Here is an 11,120-nt window from a genome sequence, read left to right as displayed (position 1 = left end):
GGTAGGGGGTGGCGGGGCACAAACCCGTGTTCTTTCGTAAATCACCTTGGTCCGTACTAGCTGGGTGGCCGCTGGCCGAAGCAGCAGTGCAGGCAGGGCCTGGGAAGCCAGGGATACAGGGGGTTAGGCCTTGCCTTGTGGGAGGTTGAGGGGTGAAGATGTCAGGTCCCTATTAAACGGCACCTAGAATAGTTAAAGCAGAGATGGGTGGGGGATGCTTGTCAACCTCCTAGGGGTCAATTCAGATGGTAAGAGGGAAGCAGAGGTCTTCAGAGGAGCTCACAGAAGACCCTTGCACTGATTTTTTTTTTAAATGCCTCTGCTTAGGCTGTAGCAGACTGGTTACTTTGGGGAGCATTAGGAACATCAATTGAAAGGGAAGTGCCCAATTCTGGCTGGAATAAGCATGAAAGTCAATGTGGTCTTAGAAAATTTTTGAGGGAAATGTTCTATTTCTAGAACAGATTGAGCCAGCCAATATCTACTGAAATCCTGGCTTTCTAAAGAGAACACTTTTATGAAGCTTATACTATTCTGTGGCCATAACTTTCTCATATAAATGGATAGTTAGAGTAAGGCCGAGTATTCAGTTTGGTCTGATCGGCACGTGGAAGGGACTAAACTGGGGTGCTCCATGAGGTTTCTGTATTTCAGCTGTCAAATTTCACTCAGTCAAGGGGAAACGTTGCTTTCTAATGTTAAGGTTATTTTCTTCATGGAAGAAGTGCTAGCTGCATTGATTGACCATAGCAGATTTCTGATGTCATTTCAAAAATAGTTTTTTGGCACTCCTAAAATCCAAGCCCCCAAGATGCCCATGGAGTAAAGGCACTGCGTATTTGTAGAGAGAAATAGATAAAGGTAACAGGGTACACTTTCAGAGCTGGAGAAATTTAAGTGAGAGATTTAACTTAAGGACAGTGTCTTCCTTTTCTCTTTTGGGTGGTACTGTCAGGCGTTGAGTGCATTAAAGTTATCCAAAAGTATTAAAAGATATTTTTAAAGTTCTGTTTTTGCAAACCATAGCCTCCCCTGGGGAGGAAAAGACTGGTGACTATTGCTTTTTAATTCCAAACTAACACGGAAAATGAGAATTGCTTACAGGAAGCTAAGATTTAGATGTTTAAGAGGTGTCATATGCTAGGAGCTTTGGATCCTGTACTAATAAGATGTATGTCTAAAATTCCAATATTAACTTAAAAATAGTCTGATTGTCTTTGTTTTATTTCCATAAAAGTGCATGAGAACACTGACTTATTTTAATTTATCTGTGTAAGACAGGTCAGTGTCACTGAGGTAGATGTCCAGGCAGGCGGATGAGGGAGTTGCCTGAGGTCACCCAGCAGGCCTACACCAAACCCAGGAATCAAATCCAGGCACTGCAGGTTCTGTCCTCTAGTTGTTCAGCAGCACCACCTATGCCAATCAAATATCCCTATCTTTCATCTTCTGCCCTTTTGTTTTCTGTTGGCTTTCCTTTAGCAAAGGTTATGCCACTTTTCAAGTATAAGTTTATAGAGAATCCATGCACAACAAAATTGTTTAGCCAAGCTTCAGTTGCACTATTCAGTTCTGTAATACAGGTTATTCTTTTGCTGATGAGTTAATGACAAGTTCTTGGCTAAATATCTTTGAAAGTGGAAGCTGTGTTTCCTGATCTTCTGTCAAGTATCTATATTACTACAGTAAGACCTGATGCTAGGGGTGGGACATTGGTAACTACAGCATGTGTGATCCCATAGTTTCAGGCTGTCTCATGATTAATTTGTCAAATTACTAAGCTTCACAAAACTGTACCAATGTTACAGCTTTCCTTAGAGTAGCAGGGAACTAGTGCTGAAGGAGAGCATGGAAGTTGAGACCATAGACTTAAATATGAGAAGCAGTTTCTGCTTAAAACTTTGAGTTCTGTTCCTCAAGCTGAAGCTTGGACAAGTGTGTATTCTAAAACAATTTTCTGTTTGGTGTTAGAAATTTTTTTATGAATTGAAATAACAAAAATTGTCACTGATGGAGTGGCTTTAGGTGTCTATCTTCTGCAGTAATTCCTGACTTCTGCTGAGTTTAACTTCATTTTCCTGAAGCCAGGCTGGTGTATTATTTGGCTCTTCAAAATGCACTGAAAAGACTGAGGTGGGAACAGATACCTATAGAAGTTTCTTCTGGATCCTTTATGTTCCTGATTTGTTGCCTGGTGTTACATGGAATTATCAGCCCGGTCCTGAAGCATCACTTTCATAGTTGTGATAGTAGATTGACAAGAGCATCTTCAGTGGTGTCAAACTGGTGTATGCACTGTCAAAAACTGTGATCCTTACAATCTTCAGTTGCAGTCTGCTTTGGACATAGATTATAGGAAGAAGGACTTGATCATTGATGCTCTTGTGCTCATACTACACATAAATGTGTAATGTCTCACTCTGCCGTGAATATTGTTCTCTGAAGAATGTTCTCCTACAACGCACTGAAATTTCCAACTGATATGCAGTAGCTCACAGTGTTACTGTAGTGTCTTTTGGTAACAGACTAAGAAGGACAATCTCTGTTTGCCCTCTCCCAGGCTGCAGTAGTACGTTTGATGAAATGCCTGAATGCTTTGAAATAGTACTGTATTCTCTCCACTTTCTCATTCAGAGCTGGAGATGGTCTGTAGCTGTGCAAGTCATCACCATTTTTTTCAGATGAATTGTATTCAGTGGCTTTGTGACAGTAGGTGTGGTGATGTTTAGGAATGCTTTATGTTGTAAAGGCTGCATTTTGCTGCTTTATGTGCAGCATTCCTTTTTTCTGGTAGACTCACACCTATTGCTTTTATCACCTTCTGACAGTAGCATGCCAATCTTTGTCTTGTAAAGGAAATACTCTCTTGTAAAACGCAAGTGTGAGTAGCCATGCTTGATTAGATTTCATCCTAAAGCATAGCTTTAGGATGCCCTAGATTGACCTGTGTCATATTTTTCCTGATTTTTGGCAGGTAAGGAGTGAGGAGAATGAAACCATATTTATTCCAGTGCTTCAACAGAGTGGTTAATCCAGTAACAGTGTAAATTGTTAAATGCCTGGGTTTAGGTTAGGAGTACAGCACCGTAGAGATGACAAAATGATTGGTTTCAGATGTGATGCAGATAAGTGTCCTTTAATATTATGAGATTAGCTCAAACTTGTGACTGATGTTCAGAACTACATGTGGTTTCTTGGTACTGTAAAGTGTCCTCTTGAGAGGTTTTAAACTGCATCTAGCATCTTAGGGTCTGCCGCCTTTGTACATTGAAGTAATACCTTCTCTTTCTGTAAAGTCAATATTTTAAATATATCTGACTAATTCAGGCATCCAGAGAGTTTAAAAGTGCGTATCAAATTGGAATCAAGCTATTGTAAAGTTTTTACTAAGGACTCTACTGCTAGGTTTATATTGCTTGGGTACAGAGCTAATAGGTCACTTTCTCTTAAGATGTAGCTAATAGCTTATGAGTAGTATAAAATTGTAGCTGATTTGATTCTTCTGCTTCTTAATATGAAGTTAACAAAGTAAAGAATTAAGGCATTTTTAACAATATGAGCCTGTTCTGCTTAATACTTTGAATGAAGTTTTCAGATTAATTATAGATGTTGAATGAGATTAGTGCTGAAATACCTTGCATATCTGCTTGGTACATTACAGTGCGGTGCAGAAACAACAGAACTGGCTTGTTGACGATTAGTGTGGATACCAGAAGTGTTATGATACTTTGGAATGGTGCTTTGCCCAGACTAATTAGCATTGCATAACATCTGATTATTTACTGCATTCATTTTTCCCCCTCCATGCTGTTGTCTTTAACCATCTCTTGATATGACACAAAACTTCTGTTGTAGAGCACAAGAGCACAAAAACCTCCACATTTGGTTAGGCTGAAGGAGCGTTCAGGCCAGCATGGTTTGGTGACCGTAGCAGATACCTGGGGAGAGTTCTCATAAGCAAGGTAAACTTACAACGATGCTTCCCTAGAAGACTTGCTTCAGTGTTCACCAGTTTACAGCTGAAGGATACTGTGTACCAAAAGTGATATCCGGACATTCATTTCTGTGGTTACTCAGATGTGGTAGTGTTGCTATATATGCTAAGTCTGTATTAGGTTTTGTTTATTTCTTCACCTGTATGCTGAAGTGTTTCTAATTCCAGTCTTACTGGGTGTTTTGCTTTTATGATATATTGCTGAACTTTGACCAAGATAAATACAGTTACTGGGTTTTGTGCAATGCACTATTAAAAATGCATCACATTCAGGATCTTCTATAGCTCTAGTTCCATATTTGTGAACCCTTGCTGCTTATTATGCTCCTGTCAGAGCTGGACAATGCAAATTAATGTGTAGGGATGCCACATTGTCAGCCTCTTTTGCAGATTTTATTTTCTTGTACTTTGGCTGATCTGAAAAAATGCAAACTTTGGAAACTCTGTGAAGCCTTTACCATCTGCATGGGGGTGTCCAGCACTTGTAAGGGCTTTAAGGGTTTCCCAAGGGTGGTATTCTAACTCCTTGCTGTCCTTAACAGTGCTCTCTTGATCTAATACCTTCTAGTAAAGAATCAACACAATGGACTATGCTTCATCTGTTAAATCTTTAGTGTCTGTTATCTGCAATGTTAGGTGGATACCTGTAGTGAAGGTCTTAATGTAAGAGGCAGGCAGTGCTGCAATGTATACTCAATTCTTGTTTCATCTTGCTTTAGGATCAGGGCAGAACTAGGCAGTATATACTGTAGTGTGCAAGGAGGAGGGCAGGAGTAGTTGCCTGTTAGTCATAGTAAATGTCTGGAGAGAGACTTGAGAGAGCCTCAGGATATGGTTGAACTGGTTGCTTTTGTGCCTAAAGGTTGGTATGCAGCAGAGTTCAAGGGTAGCTGCTGGATGAATTGTCAAAAGAACAGAACATTTTTTTTTTTGTGGTCGACTAAGTTGACTAGAGTAGGTAAAGCTCAAAGTTTCCTTGTAAAGTGGATGCCTAGTGTCGAGTAGAGACTGATGCTTTCGGTAGTGGAATGAAAGGAATATTTTGGCAGCAGTAGGCTTGCGAGAGAATGTACTACTAGAGGTCAGAAAGGTTGAACTACGGTAGTAAAACACGAGAAGGCTTTGCATGACAGGTGCTGACATCTGTGTGTAAAGGAGAATGGGACATGTTTGGAGCAGTTTAATCCTGGCATCAGCTTCATGATGCTTTTCACAGTTGTTAGGCTTTGGCAGTAGAGATAATTGGCACCAAGACCATAAACAGCTGTACTGGGTGAGACCATTAGAGGTCAATGCCAAATGTTGGGAGAAGACTATATCAACATGGGCCTGTGGTGATGTTTCCTGGAATAATCTCTCAGATTTCAGCGATCTATAGTTCTCAGACTACCTGGGCTACATGCAGTGCATTGTTAAGCTTATTGTGGATTTTATGTATGAATTTATCTCATCTCATTTTGGGCTGGCATGAGCTTCTGGGATCAGCAGTGTCCTGTGGCAAGGTGTTACTCAGTTAAGCTATGCATTATGTAAAGATCGTTTTTTTTTTCTTTCTTTTGTTCTGAGGCTGTCACTAGGGTTGCAGTTTCTGCCAGCCACAGGTCTGTTCATTAATGAGTCAATTCATAAGTGGTCTTTGCAGCTGACTTGAAAGAGAGAAGGCAAAAGTTGAATCACCTGACAGTAGTTTGTTTTCTAGTCTGTTTAATCATTCCTTCTATTGAAGCAGTTTCCAGCCTCTTGATGTTTATCACCTCTGTATGCTTTACAGTTCTGTTGTATCTTTGGGCCTTGTACAAACCAGACCTGTGTGCGATAGTGTCACAGTATTCCTACATCTTGGGCTATCTTGTTCTATCTTTTACTTTGTTTCCTGATTACTAACATGGGCCTTGCCTGTTCATTTTGGCTACTGAGTATTGAACAGACCTCTTAAGGACTCTTCTTTCAAGATCTTGATCCCTCAGTGTTTAGAGCTGCTGCAGACCCCCAAAGATGCAATCATCTTTGTAAAGATAGAATATTCTTATATGCCTCTGTTGTGCTTATATTTATCCTGTCTCGAATTCTACCTGCTACTTCATTGTGCAGTCTGTATTTTAATGTCTATCTGCAATTCTTAAGCTGGCTTATTCTAGATAGCCTTGCAGACTCAGACTTCTCTGCTTTACTATTTGTCCCCTTGGCCAGATCATTTAGGAGGATGTTGACTAGCATAGGGCACTTTGGGGCTTCACTGGTGACCTTCCTTCAATATGGAAACTAAGAGTTCCACCTCCTTGCTTTTTTGTTAAAAAAGTTCTTTGTCTATGTGAAGGCCTTCCCTCTCATCCTATGTCAGCTTACTTTCTTTGTAAGTCTTCATGAGGACATTTGGGACCATTATCAAATGCCATTTGGAAATCCAAGTAGATAACAGGATTTCCTTTGTGGTTGACTGATTCTTGCAAATAATTCCTAATGGTTTTCTTTAAGACACTACCTCCACTTCCGAAGGCTATGTTGACATCTTGATATAGTCATAACTATTCATGTGTTGCATTGGTTCTACTTTTGACTAGTTTGACTATTATGAATGTCGAAACTAATGCTTTTAAATAAAAAAAAAAAAGATTGCTGCTTAATGTTCTTCTGATACAAATGTGGTATCAAGTGAGTGCTGCTTTTGGTGAATAACAAATTACCAGGAATAGATTTTGCTGTGAAGTATTTTTTACTAAAAAGTCGGTTTGGGACAAATTCTCCCTGTATAGTTAGGGATCAGGAAAACATCTGAGGGATAAAAAAAGAAAAATACTTGTTCTCTACTTGTCATGCATTGTGATCACTTAACTTTCTCTGTTCTGATCACTTAATTCACTTAACAGAAGCAGATTTTCGGGCTCCTGAGCTAGTTTATCCTTTCTCAAGTGTAGGTTTGCATCTTGTTAAGTTGTTCCTTATAATCCTTTTTGATATCCTTAATCTTCCAATCCTCTTTTCCTGCTTTGTACATGACTTCAGGGTTTCTGAAGACATCTTCTGATGGAATCCTGTGACAAGGTAGTAGAAGCTCTTTTTTCTCCCTAAAATCTGATTAGTGATGCAAGCTTTTGCTAAACAACCAGTGTGCTATCTTTAATAGTCTCTGAAACACTTTATTCTTTTGGTTGATGTTCTTAAATTAAGAAGCTTCCTCTTTTATATGGAGCACTGCAGCAGTACTTAAATCCAGCACATGTTTTTCTAGCTTTTGTTGCCTTGCAGAGATACTGGCTTTGAATGTGCAGGGTTTGCTGCTAGTGGTGCTTTGAAGGAGGCATTTTGAATGAGACTCGGCTGCTTGAGATTGCAAGAGTTGCTTCTCTTAAATGTTTCAGGGGCTAACATGGTGTAGTGCATACCTGATCTACATGGGCATAATTAGTCTCTCATCACGAATGTGTTCTTGCTGTTGCAACCTTTCTGACTTGTCTGGGATTTTAATCACTTGCTATCTTTGGGCATTTGGAAAAGAATAGCGTTAAGACAGGAATTTCAGTGTTTAGCGGTTTTATTTATTGGCATAGCGAGCTTGCTGATTCAGTTCCAAGGTTTAACATATGGTATGCTCCTTCACTGATGCAATAAAATAATAATGTGATGTTTTCTTGGTGTTGTGGTGAAGTCCAGCAGCCTAAGTCATGAGTTATGTACAGCTGTTCAGAAGCTTATGAAGTGGATCTATTTTGCCATGAATTAACTTGGAGATATATATCGGTTTCTTTTCTAGGTTTTTATAGTGCAACTTTTTCAAAGTACATTCAGCCATTAATGAGGTAATTGGTTGAGTTGACATAGTTTGCAAAAATAGATTCGTTTTGGATTCTTTTTCTCTTCCAAAATGCAAACAAGTTCTGTTACTTGAGTCTGGAAATTTGCAGTATAAATCAATCCAACAAGCTTAGTTTCTTGAGTGTGTGAACTGTCAAGTGCTCCTGAGTTAAAATCTAATTAGCTAGAAACTCAATCTAAAATTAGGACCGACTCTGATGTGCAAGAGTGTGGGGCAAAAAGAAGGCTTAGAGAGGACATATGAACAATACAATCTCTTGTGGAAAAGGTACAATATATTTTATAAGGTATCCTCTTTGTTCTGTGGATGAGGAAAAAAAAAGTACTATTATTCTTCCATTCTCTCCTTAATAGCTAACTGGCAAAGTAAGCTTGATTCTTATTTGAATTTACTATTTAGGGTACCTACCTGTAAAACATTTCACAGCACTGATTCATATTCTGTATAGTTGAGATTTTTTTTTTTATTCTGCCAGTCTTAGAGTTTGCTGCCTTCCACACAGTTACAGTGACAAAGATAATTGCTGTCTGAATTATGTAGTAATATGAGACGGATTTGGTGCAGTAGTACAGTCTGTGAGCACAGCACTCTGATTTCATAGTTTCTCTCATCTGTAAGCCTGGAACATTGCATAGGGCATAGAATACTATTACCTGAGTGTTACTGGTAGTGAGGAGGACTGGTGTACAAAAGTGAAGGCACCTGATGGATGTTGAGAGTGGGATGGGAAGAGAAGAATTGTGAGTTCATCTCCTCAGTCATAGTTCTTTTTTTTTTTTTCTACTTTTGCAGATGTCTTAATCTTAGATAATTTTGGGAAAAATCTGTATCTCAGAGTATATTATTGCTTTCAATTGTATATAATTATTCTCCTTTATTTCACTAAACTGTGTTCCCGAGTTTTAAGCTGCAACACTGGTTTCAACTATTGAATACATTTGATTGTTGTAGTGTGAGATTTCACCTGCATTTCCACGGTAATGCAGTTGTGCTTTGTAGTAGTTGTAGGTGAAGATGTAACAGATTTCCAAAATACGCTTGATGGCTGCTGGGCTTTTCACCATTTAATCTTGAGAAAGCGAAGTCCTCAGGCATGTTTTAGAGTTCATATTTCATTGAAAGAACATATCCTGTTATTTGTAAAAGAACATGTCCTGTTATTTGTAACCTTTATTTCAACAAAGCTTCTGTTGAAATGCTGCCTGTGCCTCCCCATTTCTTTACCTTCCTTTACCTTCCTACTCACCCCTTGTGTTTCACCCACAGGCTTTGATTGTGGCATGTATTCTTTCCTTTTAATAAGGATTCTTGGCTGATATTAGACTTTTCAGTTAGAAAAATATTCTTTACTTGTTTTTAAAAAGAATCAGTTGTTCCATGTAAATGATGCAGTAATGTTTCTATCCGTTCCTTTAAGAATAAATTAATGTGTTTAGTAGTGTAGACATGATGTTGAAAAGAAACAGGATGCTTACTTGAGGGAACAAAGTCTCTGTAGCTTTTCATTCACCTTCTAGTTTGTAGATGCTGTTTGAGAGTTTCATTTCATTGCATTGAAGTTAGCCCTTGAGGTAACAAGTCAATGTTATATATAATAATAGTTGTAAATACAGCAAATGACGAGTAAAGTAAATGATCTCCTTTCTTAGAAACCTGCCTTTAAGGAAAACCGTTAGAAAAGTCTGAGAATGTCTCCTGAATATTATTTTAACCTGAAGACTAGAACTAGTGTGTCTGCCTTTCCAAAAAGGTAAAAGGGACAATTTTTTTGGTAAACAAAAGGTGTCAGTTCTGTTGCATGGTTCAGCCTGTAAGCAGCAGATGTTTACTGTGCAGTAATAGCATTAGTGAATGGTAGGTTCTTCCAGGCAGTTAAAATTAGCAAGCTGAATAGTGTAGCAAGTACAGGTAGCCTCTCTTCTGCATCCCTATGTTCTTATCTTTTCCACCTTGCATTAAGAGTACAGTTATATCTCACCAACAAGTTTTGTTCCCAGCATTTCTATAAATATAGTGAAACTGCCTTGTGAAAAAGTAAATTCAAGTGCTTGTCCTTGCTAGGAGAGTAGTATAATAGGCATCTTTAAAATATGATAGAAGATAGCCAGGTGCTGGGATGCTGCTGGAGCCCAAATTCTTTGAGAAGCCAGAAGGAGATTGAGAGAACTGATTTGATTTGTGCTATATGTTGAAGGAAGTTCAGGGTTTTTTTTAAAAAAAGTTGTTACTTATATTTGCATGTACATCATGTGCTGCAAATTGAAATTCTGTTTGTAATGAAAGATACTGTCGCAGTCCTGACTTAAGAGGTAACAAGTGCTTCTGAAGATCATAGAGGATAAATGGGCAAAATACTTAACTGAAAACTCTCCCTGTATTGGCTGAGTGAATATCCTGTTGTGATCTGTTTTTTCAGACACCAAATTATTCCTTCAGCTAGTAGAGAAGTTACTCTGAGATTAGTCCTGAGCAGCATACAGCATCTTGTTTTATGTATATCAGAGCTGCTTTTTTGTGACTGTTCCAGGAACCTTGTCTGAGCAAAGATGTTTAGAAAAGTGTAAACTACAGTAATATTAAATCTTAAAAAAGCATCTCAGTCTTGAGAAGCTTCTTCAGTTGGAAGCCAAAAGGGCTTTGAAAATGCTATATTAAGTTGTTTGTGTTGTCATATGCTGACTGTGATGTGGAGCTGATGTGGCTCCTATCCAGAGGGACGTAGACCAGGAAGATGGTGTTATCTGAGAAGTAGAAGCTATTGAATGAGGGAAAACTGGAAAGAGCAAACAAAATAGAAGTCTGTTAAGACAGTGGGTTTGAGAACTGGTTTGCTAAGTGAATTAAAACCTGAAAACCTTGCACATCAAAAGCAAGAAACTTGCCAGAGTCACTGGCAAGTCATATGGCTTATAGAAAGAGACATGAAAGGACACTAAGGAGAAGTCAGATTGTGTAGTAAAAACGAAGCAAACTCATTGCATTGCTTTTTGTCAGAGAAGGGCTTAAGAGACTTCTCACCAGAACTTTCTTTGATTCCAGGCAACTGTCATTTTAAATTTCAGTAAGGAGAATTTAAATCCAGCAGCAGAATGATACTATTGTACAGCCATGTCTGGGGATATATGCTGAAGAATTCCAGAGGAACTTAACCATGAAACCACGGCGTATGGTTTGAACTTTAAATGAGTTTTGATTATCTAGCTTTTGTGCTGTTGTCCTGTGCAAACTGAAGCATTAAATGAAGTGCTGCTTTGCCACAGCAAGAAAATATGACGCTGACTTCTTAAAGAGTAGATTAGGAAAGTGTAGGGA

The 11,120-nt window shown here is 38.7% G+C and overlaps 1 protein-coding gene across 1 annotated transcript in view; it reads left to right on the top strand.

Moving 5' to 3' along the window:
• The window catches only part of PAPD7 (PAP associated domain containing 7), a 61,035-nt gene that overhangs the window by 245 nt on the left and 49,670 nt on the right, over positions 1 to 11,120 (top strand). The gene's annotated exons all lie outside the window — the stretch shown is intronic.

Source organism: Charadrius vociferus, unplaced genomic scaffold (genome assembly GCF_000708025.1).
Source record: "Charadrius vociferus isolate BGI_N301 unplaced genomic scaffold, ASM70802v2 scaffold103, whole genome shotgun sequence".
Taxonomy (NCBI): Eukaryota; Metazoa; Chordata; class Aves; order Charadriiformes; family Charadriidae; genus Charadrius; species Charadrius vociferus.
This window is presented reverse-complemented; position numbering and strand designations above follow the sequence as displayed.